Source organism: Gorilla gorilla, chromosome 6 (genome assembly GCF_029281585.2).
Source record: "Gorilla gorilla gorilla isolate KB3781 chromosome 6, NHGRI_mGorGor1-v2.1_pri, whole genome shotgun sequence".
Classification (NCBI taxonomy): Eukaryota; Metazoa; Chordata; class Mammalia; order Primates; family Hominidae; genus Gorilla; species Gorilla gorilla.
The window spans coordinates 95423372-95434199 of record NC_073230.2 but is presented as its reverse complement, the minus strand read 5'-3'; positions in this window follow the sequence as shown (position 1 = coordinate 95434199).

The following is a 10828-nucleotide window of genomic DNA, read 5'->3' as shown; positions in this document are numbered from 1 at the left end:
CACTCCTAGATGGAGGACTATCTCCATCTAGATAGTCCATCTGGCCACAGCATGACTGTGTGAAGATCTGTCTCAAGCACTTTCATACACATTGTCTTACGTTGACCTCATGTCAACCCTTAGATGTAATTTCCATTTTACAGATGAAAGAACTATGGATAGGAGCATTTATAAAAGTAAAATTCCGTCACAAATCGAGCAGAGAAGTCAAGTTAAACTCAGGCTGGAGATCCACTGTAGCATTCTACTATCTTTCCTTGAGAGGCAAGATAGAGCAACATGGTGAACCTCAAATCTGAGACTATCTTCTATAAGGCTTATTCTGCTAAAGGAAGCTTATTCTGCTGAGGAATTGTTGCCTTGCTTTCCTGATGGTTTCATCATTCAGGAAGTAGTGGAATGAACAAGGGACAGTGAACATTTTTAAGAGGTATTTGTTCTACTGCAGTTGATACGAATATTGCCTGCCACCCCCGGAGTTGTGCAGTATACGGCATGCAGCCCCGGGATAAGCTACTTTATTTTTTTTAATTTTTAATATAACTTATATTTTAGGTTCAGAAGTACACGTGCAGACTTGTTATATAGGTAAACACGTGTCACAGGGGTTTGAGATACAGATTGTCTAGTCTCCCAGGTACTAAGCCTAATACCCAACAGTTATTTTTCCTATTCCTCTCCCTCCTCCCACCTTCCACCCTCTGGCAGGCCCCAGTGTCTGTTGGAACAGCTACTTTAAACATCATTCTTCAAATAGTAAACTAACTAATAAGGTAAAGATGATGAGAACCTTGGTAGAATAGAATCAGATTCTTAGGATTCACAGTAGCACGGTCAAAAGTGGTCCCTAGACCATAATAATAACTTAATATTTACCCAGTAATGGGATTGCTGGATAATATGGTAGTTCTATTTTTAATTTTTTGAGAAAACTCCATACTGTTCTCCACAGTGGTTGTACTAATTTACATGCCATCAACAGTGTATAAGGATTTCCATTTCTCCACCTCCATGCCAGCATTTGTTACTTTTGGTCATTTTGATAATAGCCGTTGTAACTGGGGTGAGATAATTAGGGTGAGATGGTATCTCATTGTGGCTTTGATTTGCATTTCTGTGATGATTAGCGATATTGAGCATTTTTTTTCATATAATTGTTGGCTACTTGTAAGTCTTTTGAGAAATTCGTATTCTGGTCTTTTGTCCATTTTAAAATCAGATTGTTTTTTGCTATTGTTTGAGGTCCTTACATCATTTGTGTATTAACTCCGTGTCAGATGCATGGCTTGCAAATATTTTCTCCCACTCAGTAGTTTGTGTCTTCACTCTGTTGATTCCTTTGCTGTGCAGAAGCTTTTAATTTTGATGTAATCTCATTTGTTGATTTTTTATTTCATTGCCTGTGCGAGAAAAAATCCTTCTCCAGACCATGAAGCATTTATGCTATCTTTCAGGTCATACATTCAAGTCTTAATCCATTCTGAGTTGTTTTTTTATAAGGTGAAAGATACTGTTCTAGTTTCATTCTTCTGTGTATGAATACTCAGTCTTCCCAGCACAACGTATTGAAAATACTCTTTCCCCAGTGTATGTGCTTGGTGTCTTTGTTGGAAATCAGTTGGCTCCATGTGGGTTTATTTCTGTATTCTCTATTATGTTCCATTGGTCTGTATGTCTGTTTTTATGCCACTACCATGCTGTTTAGGTTATATAGCTTTGTTGTATATTTTGAAGTCAGGTAGTGATGCCTTCAGGTTTGTTCTTTTTGCCTAAGGTTACTTTAGCTATTCGGGGTCTTTTGTGGTTCCATAAGAATTTTAGGATTGTGTTTTCTGTTTCTGTGAAGAATGCCATTGGTATTTTGATAGTGTTTCTATCAAATCTGTAGCTTGCTTTGGGTAGTATGGAAATTTTAACAATATTAATTCTTCTAATCCATGAATGTAGAATATATTTCCATTTCTTTGTGTCTTCTTCAATTTTGTTCATCAATGTTTTATAATTTTAATTGTAGTGTTCTTTCACCTCCTTGATTACATTTCTTCATAGGTGTTTTATTATTTTTATACCTATCGTAAACAGAATTGCTTGTCTGATTTTTTCCCCGGATAGTTTGTTATTGGCATATAGAAACACTACTGAATTGTGTGAGCTGATTTTGTATTCTGCAACTTTACTGAATTTGTTTATTAGTTCTAACAGTTTTTTTTTTTTTGTATGAGTGGAGTCTTTAGGGTTTTCTATATATAAGATCATGTAATCTGCAAAGAGGAGCAATTTGACTTCCTCCTCCAATTTATATTCCCTTTCTTTCTTTAAACTAGTTGCTCTGGCTAGGACTTTCAATACTATGTTAAATAAAAATGGTGAAAGTGGGCATCCTTATCTTCTTCCAGATATTAGAGGAAAAGCTTTCAACTTTTCCCATTTCAGTATGATGTTAGCTGTGAGCTTGTTGTATATGGCCTTTATTGTGTTGAAGTGTGCTTCTTTTATGCCCCATTTGTTGAGTTTTTAATCATGAAGGGATGTTTTCTCAAATGATTTTTCTGTGCTTATTGAAATGATCATATGGGTTTTGTCTTTGATTCTGTTAATGGGATGAATCATATTTATTGACTTGCATATACTGAAACATTCTTGCATCCCTGGGATGAGTCCCACTTGATCATTGTGAATGAGCATTTTAATGAGCTGCTGAGTTTGTATGCTGGTATTCTGTTGAGAAATTTTTCCTTTATGTCCAACAGGAATGTTGACCTACAGTTTTTTGTTGTTGTTGGGTCCCTGTCAGGTTTTGGTATCATGATAATGCTGGCATCATAGAATGGGTTTGGAAGAATTCTCTCTTCTTTAATTTTTTTCCAATAGTTTGCATAGGATTGGTATTAGTTCTTTAAATGCTTGGTAGAATTCAGTAGTGAAGCCATCAGGTCCTGAGCCTTTCTCTGATGGGAGAGATTTTTTATAACACATCCAATCTTGTTACTAGTTAATCGTCTGTTCAGATTTTCCTTTTCTTCATGGTTTAATTATGGCAGGTTGTATGTGTCCAGAAATTTAATCATTTTTCCTAGGTTTTCCAATATGTTAGTGTTTATAATAGTCTTTTATGATCCTTTGTATTTCTGTGATATTGGTTGTAATGTCTGCTTTTAAATTCCTTATTTTATTTATTTGAATATTTTCTTTTTAAAGTTCATTTAACTAAAAGTTTGTTGATTTTGTATATCTTTTTAAAAAACCAACTTTTCATTTTGTTAATTTTCTGTATTGTTTTTTAGTCTCAATTTCATTTATTTCTGCTCTGTTCTTTATTATTTCCTTCTACTAATTAATTAATTACTTCTTTATTATTTCTTTCCTTCTACTAATTTTGGGTTTGCTTGGTTTCTCCTTTTCTAGGTCCTTGAGTTGCTTCATTAGGTTGTTTATTTGAAATCTTTTTACTTTTTTGATGTAGGCATTAATTGCTATGAAATTCTCTTTTGTACTAATTTTGCTGTATCCCATAGATTTTGGTATGTTGTATTTGCATTTTTGTGTATTTCCAGAAACTTTTGATATCCTCCTTAATTTCTTTATTGACCTATTGGTCATTCAGGAATATGTTTTTAAATTTCCTTGTGTTTATACAGTTTCAAAAGTTCCTCTTATTATTGATTTTTAGTTTTATCCCATTGTGGTCAGAAAGGATACTTGATATTATTCACATTTTAAAAACGTGTTGAGACTTATTTTGTGGCCTAACATATAATCTATCCTGGAGAAAATTTCCATGTGCTGATGAGAAGAATGTGGAATGTTCGCTAAATGTCTGTTAGGTCCATTTGATTTAGAGAGTAGTTTAAATTTGATATTTCTTTGATGGTTTTCTGTCAAGATGATCTGTTAATTGCTAAAAGTGAGGTGTTCAAATTCCCTACGATTATTTATCTCTTTTTATATCTAATAATATTTGCTTTATATATTTGGGTGTTCTGGTTTTGGGTGCATTTATATTTGCAGTTGTATCCTTTTGCTAAATTGACTTCTTTATCATTATATAATAATTATATTTGCCTCTTTTTTCTGTTTTTGATTTAAAGTCTATTTTATCTGATATACGTATAGCTAGTCCTTTTCTATTTTGGTTTCCATTTGCATGTTATGTCATTTTCTCTTCCTTTAAGTCTATGTGTGTTTTTACAGGTTAACTGAGTGTCTTATAGACAGCATATAGTTGGGTCTTTTTAAATTTCAAATTTACCCACTCTGTGTCTTCTAATTGGATAATTTAATCCATTTTCATTCAAGGATATTAACTCTTGCCTTTCTGTTAATTGTTTTATGGTAATTTGGTAGACATTTTTCCCCCTTTTTTTCCTCTCTTGTTTACTTTTGTGGTTTTTGTGGATTTTTATAGTGCTAAGCTTTGATTCCTTTCTCTTTCTCATTTGTGACTCTGCTGCATTTTTTTCATGATTTCCCTGAGGCTTACATTAATAAATATTATAGTTATAGATGACTATTTTAATCTAATAACAACTTAATTTTGGTAGCATATAAATATTCTAGACTTTTATCCTCCCAGCCACACTGGTAATTTTTTTTTGCTTTAATTTACATATTTTTATATTGTGTAATCCTTAACAACTAATTTTAGATATGGTTATTGTAGACCATTTTGACTTTCACCTTCATACTAGAGATTTAAAGATTATATCTCATCATTAAAGTAATAGAGTATTCTGAATTTGATTATGAGTTTACCTCTACCAGTGAGTTTTACACTTTTGTGTGATTTCATGGTAGAAATTAACATCTTTTTGTTTCTAACTGAAGCACTCCCTTAAGTATTTCTTGTAGGGCTAGCATAGAGGTGATGAATTCTCTCAGCTTTGGCGTGTCTGGGAAAGACTTTTTTCCTCCTTCATTTCAAAATGATAGCTTTACTGTGTATAGTATTCTAGGATGGAAGTTTCTTTTTCTCCTTCAGCACTTTTAATGTATTATTCCATTCATTCTTTCTTGGTCTGCAAGGTTTCTGCTGAGAAATCTGCTAATACTCCAATGGGAATTCCCTTATATGTGAGTTGGCACTTTCTTTTGATGCTTTGAAAACTCTCCTTGTGTTTGATTCTGACAGTTGATTATAATATGCCTTAGAGGGGACCTATTTGGGTTGAATATAATTGGGATCCTTTGGGCTTCATAGATCTGGATATCTGTATTTCTCTAAAGACATGGGACATTTCCAGCTATTATTTTGTTAAATAAGCTTTCTGTGCCTTTCTCTATCTCTTTTCTTCATGAAAATCCCATAATGTAAATTTTTGTTTGCTTAATGGTTTCTCGTAAGTCTTGCAGGATTCTTTCTGTTATTTTTCATTCTTTTTTTCTTCTTATTCCACTGACTTATTTCAAAAACCCTGTTTTAAGTTAAAAAATTCTTTCTTCTGCTTGATCTAGTCTGCTGTTGAAGTTACCAACTGTATTTTTAATTTTTTATTGAAGTCTTCAGTCCCAAGATTTGTTTTTTAAATTGATATTTATCTCTGTTAAATGTCTCATTCAGATAATAAATTGTTTTTCTGATTTGTTGAATTGTCTATCTGTGTCCTCTTGTATCTTTCTGAGTTTCCTTATGTTCATTATTTTTAATTTATAAACTATGATTTCTTTGGGGTCAGTTACTAGAGAATTACTGTGTTTCTTTGATAAAATCATGTTTCATTGATTTTTCATGTTTCTTGTATCCCTGCATTGATAATATCTGTGTGTCTGGTGGAACAATCACCTCTTCCAATTTTATAGGGTAGCTATCATAGAAAAAAATTTTTGGTTGTTGTCTTGTCCTAGGGTGTTGGTTGGGTAAGGTGCATTGTCTTTGGTTCCTGATGTGTGTAATGTAACACCTGTGCAGTTTCTTCAGCAGTATTAAATGTCAGTGATGCCTGTGAGTGCCTCAGTGGCCTAGGCTGGAGGAGTTTGTGCAGCTGCTCTGCTGAGTCAAGCCTGGCTCTCCCACTGGGGTTAGGGGTGCTTGCTGTTCTCTGTGTTAAGAGTGTGCAGGGGATGCTCTGCTTGGTCAGGTGTGGTCTCCCAACTGGGGACAGGAGTGCCAGGCTATTCCTCATGCCAAGGGTACATGGGAGCTGTTTTGCTGGATTGGACACAAGTCTCCATACTGGGCAGAACTGCTTGTTTTCTAAGGGACAGGACATTACATGAGCTTAGGTGCCAGAATTATGACTGTTCAGCTGGACTTAGGCTCTGAGTAGCTGGGTTTGGGGTACTGCAGCCATTAGGATGGGGAAGATGGAGTGCCTCCTAGGTAGTTTATTCCCAGTGTGTATGAAGCTGTAACTACTCCACTGGGGAATAGTGTTACCATGTATATCTGCCATGTGGTGGCAACAGAGCCTCAGAGATGGAAAGATGCAGTACCTACTGGTCCCTAGAGCAAAATCTGCTTTAGAAGTGGCTCTGGTTTCACAATGGGGCTTGAATCATGTGAGAGAGGAGAAGGGGAACAACATGAATGTCTTTTTTGGAGTAATGCATCCATGTGAACTCCAGACGGCTTACTAGACTGGTCTCAAGGCCTACGAGGACTACAGGGTTCTCGAGCAGTGAAGATTGTAGGTGTCTGCAGCTTTAATGGGGACAGTTGGAGATCCCCTGCTTACCCTTTTCTCACAGGGAGAGTATCTCCTGGTCCCAAGCTGATCCCAACTGGGAAGACAGAGTGGCAAAGGCAGAGTGGGCTTTCCCCCCCTTTTAATGTGGGCATCCTGAATCTCTGCTCCCCAGAGTGTCTGCCACTCGCCTGCTCTACTCTAACCCTCTCCTTCAGATACTCTAGTCAAAATGTGGTTGTTTATTAATTGTTTTGGGTCCATTTTGTGTAGGGGGATGAATGTTAGGCACCTTTAGTAGGCCACATTGTTGACATCACTTCAGAATATTCTGTATCCCTTATAAGACTAATGTGATATAAAGGTTTGATTCATGAGCACTCAAAAATCCACAAACATTATGAATTAATAAATCAATCAGAATTTCATCATAAAAAGTGTTTCCATTGATAAGAATAAGAATTTTTTCTTCAGTAAATGAGGTATGGCATGGGCTTACCTCACCAGGGGTCTGTTCCAGAAGTCTAAGAATTTGAATACTTTGTTTAGTCTTTTATTTTCTTCACATTCATTTTGGGAAAAATTCCCTGAACTATAATTTTTAAAAAGTGAGAGGTGGGCTTGTCTTTTTAGACTATAGTCCTGGTTTAGATTTCCTCGATTTAGTTGATTTTAAAAACCTTAACTGGAAAAATGTAAAGCTGTTCTCTCCTAGTTGAGTGTCTCTTATCACTTAATGGTTCTGTGACATTGAGCAGGTTAGCTGGCTGAGCCTTAGTTTTGTGATCCATAAAATGAGAATATTACCTTTGTGGATACGATGTTTCAGGCAATTAAATGAGATGATGTAAGTAAAGTGCTTAGCATAGCATATAACCAAAGTGAAACCTCATTTATCCTTATTGAAGAAACTCCTGATTTGTCAGGTGAAGCCATGTTGTTTCTTCCCTTTTTAAAACATACTAGTGGGTGCCCAGGGCATGCTGAATGCTCATGATTAGAAGTTGCTCAAGATGGTGTGGTCAAGGACCAACAGCAGTTGGCATCACCTCCATGATCATCTGGTGATAGTAACCCAAACTCAGACCTGCTAAATAGGAGTCTGCATTTTAACAATCTCCAGATGATTCATAATCACTAAAGTTTAAGTGATTCATAATCACTATTACAAGTATACCTGCATAACAAGTACTTGTTCTCAAGTCATTTGATACTAGTTACTCTTGCTTTTGTAATTACATAATTTAACTAAATATCACATGAAGCTAATAAGAGTGTGAAAAGAGAGTTGTGTTTTTCTGAGAAAATTAAGTTAAATTCTTTGGAACAACAATGATGAGTGAGTTACAAAAATTGTTGTTGAATTAAGGATGAGTGAGACAACTTTAAAGATTGGAAAATGCTAAAAATATATACGAATATTACTCTTTAAGTTCTTCTCTTGCATGTTTTGCTTCTGGACTTTACCTTAAAGAAATTTAATAACGTTTAGTCATTGGCCGGTGCCACCTTGAGAAGAGTGTACACTCAGCTTAAAAAATGTGTACTGGGTAGCCAGTACTTTCTGAGAGGGGTAAGAAAATGACACTCTCCATGTCTGTCAAAACCCCAATCTGTGTTCTTTTAAATATGTAAACCTGGGGATACAAGCTTGGTATAAATAAATAAGCCTAGGAGACCAATGTCTCACTGACTTTGTTGGATGAAAACCGCTGCCAATGCAAAGACTTTGAACATCCTGGGTGCAAAAATGATTTATAAATTTTAATGATGGTGCTTGGAACTTGGCAAACAATCAATTATGCACAGCAATCTCTATAAATATAGTCATCAACAGTCATCCCCAGAGCTGTGAATTAGTTCCTATTTTCAAATTATTGTGAATTTGCTAACTAATCAAAATTCTGAACACAAACGGTCTTATTGCAGATACATGATGCATACTAAGCCACCAGGGAAGTATCTGAGTGGGCTTAGTAATATGTCTTCCACCACTTGTATTAAATTTTACAAACTAAAAACAGCCAATAAAGAGAAATGTTTTTCTGAAGCATCTATGTATATCTCAAGCTTTGGCACATAAAGACAAGCTGATTTGGCAAAAGAAGTGAGATTTAGAGTCTGAAAGCCTGTGTTTGAGGCTGGCCTCTGTCATTTAGTTCCTGACTTAATGTCATTAGGAAATTGGTAATGACCATATTATCTGCTGGAAGCTTGGGAAGGAAAAGGGAAGTTGATTTGCTGATTTCTTACAATGAGTCAGTGATGTTATTATATTTACATATGACTAATTTAATTCTCAAAAATGCTGAGAAAATTAGACATTATCTTCATTTAACAGATGGGGAATATGATATGCAGTTACTAATGGCAGAGGTAAATTTGAACCAAATTCTATTCAATAATAGAAGCTGTGTTCATTTCATTATACGAACCTGCCTACAAATAAGAAGTTTGTGAAACTCATATACATGTAAGTTAGTATTATAAATAGAATGTCAAAATGTGTCCCATTTTTAACTGAGACTACAATGGCCAAGAACAATATGTTAGGTGTCTAATATCCCTACAGAATGTCCTAAAGCAAGGTGTTAGCCCACATTGGAAGTCCCAAGGTATTGTAAATATGTTTTCCCAATATTGTTGTATCATGCACTTTGAAGCACTTAAAGGATTGAAGTAAAGAGGCCTGAAGCGAAAGGATTTCTTTGGAGAGTTGTAAATATTCAACAATCCCCAACTTCCCCTTTTCTCCACCAATGGCATAAGGAAGGCGATGTCTTCCTCTTCATCATAAACCAGAGTAGAAGTGCTGAAAAGAGGCTCTTTGAGAGGAGAGAAGTTGATATGCTGAAAGAAGCGTGAGAAAACAGAGATCAGATGTCTACCACAGAGCCCGTAATTGTGAGACAGGTTGAATCTGCCCTGCCTTAATGGCAGGTAGAGAGGGTTTCTGGGCTTGCATTCAGTGGGGCAAAGATGAATGCTCTCCAGGGATCAAATGTGAACTTAGTGAAGGGAAGCCAGCCTGGAATGAAGAGGTGACCTTACCAGAGGACCTACCAGAAACTGTAGGTCCTATACATCCAGAATGAATAAAGACAGATCACAGATATAACTACCATGTAAGACTACTTTTTTCCTCTCCTAATACTGCCATCCCTATGCCTAACTCTGGAGGAGTCAGAAACATCAGCTAGAGTGTGGGGAAGAAAAACTGACCAGCCCTATCTCCCCTATCTCCACTGTAGTTTTCTCTGCTGGAGTCTAAAGGGGGAAAAGGTTTTAGGTTGAAAGAATTTCAGAGTTATGTGCTTATTACACTCTCTTAAACATTTTAATTCCAGAAATGAGATTGTTCTTGTGAATGCAAAGGTGCCTTCCCCAGACATTATCAGGCAGTGTGGAAGAACCAGTTTACAAAATGAGTTTAAAAGAAATGATGAGAATGAATGAAAGTGCTTGTGATTTCTCCCTCAAGAGGTGAGATCATTCACACACCAGCTTTACAATTATCATCCAAAGTGTGGACTTGCCGATGGTCCTCATTCACACTCACTAGGTTGTGGGTGATGTTAGAGGTCAGGTGTTTGAGGTTTCTTGGTGTGGAATTAGAGATCTGGAAGAAATCTTTATGATCTTTCAATATCTAGCACCCAGCACACTGCCCCACGTCTTACAATATCAAATGTTCCATCAACACTTGTTGAATTGAATGTAGTCCAAAAATCTTCATTTTACAGATTCAGAAAGTGATGTTCAGAAAGGGGAGGTGGCTTGACTAAGGTTGGATAACTAGTCAGGAACATAATTGAGACTGTCTTTCAGGCCATGATCCCCTTATTACATCTCCATTCTACTGTAAGCTGCTTCAAAAAACCCAGTTATGAGTCTGAGTAGGCTAGGTTATATTGCTGTAACAAATTAGCTTACAAAATATGGATTTAACACAACAAAGTTCTTATTTTCTTGCATGTCCCACATGGCTGATGCTGGCTAGGTGAGGGCTCTGCTGCAGGGAAGCCAGGTTGTCAGAGGCTCTTCTGCCATCTTACGTTGCTGTGACTTCTATAGTTGCTACAGCAGAGAGAGCAATGAATAAAGCACGCTTTTTTCACTCTCTGGAACTAGAAGTGACACACATCATTTTCTACACTCAGGCCATTGGCCAGAATAAGCACATAGTGCCATTACTTGCAAGGAAGCTG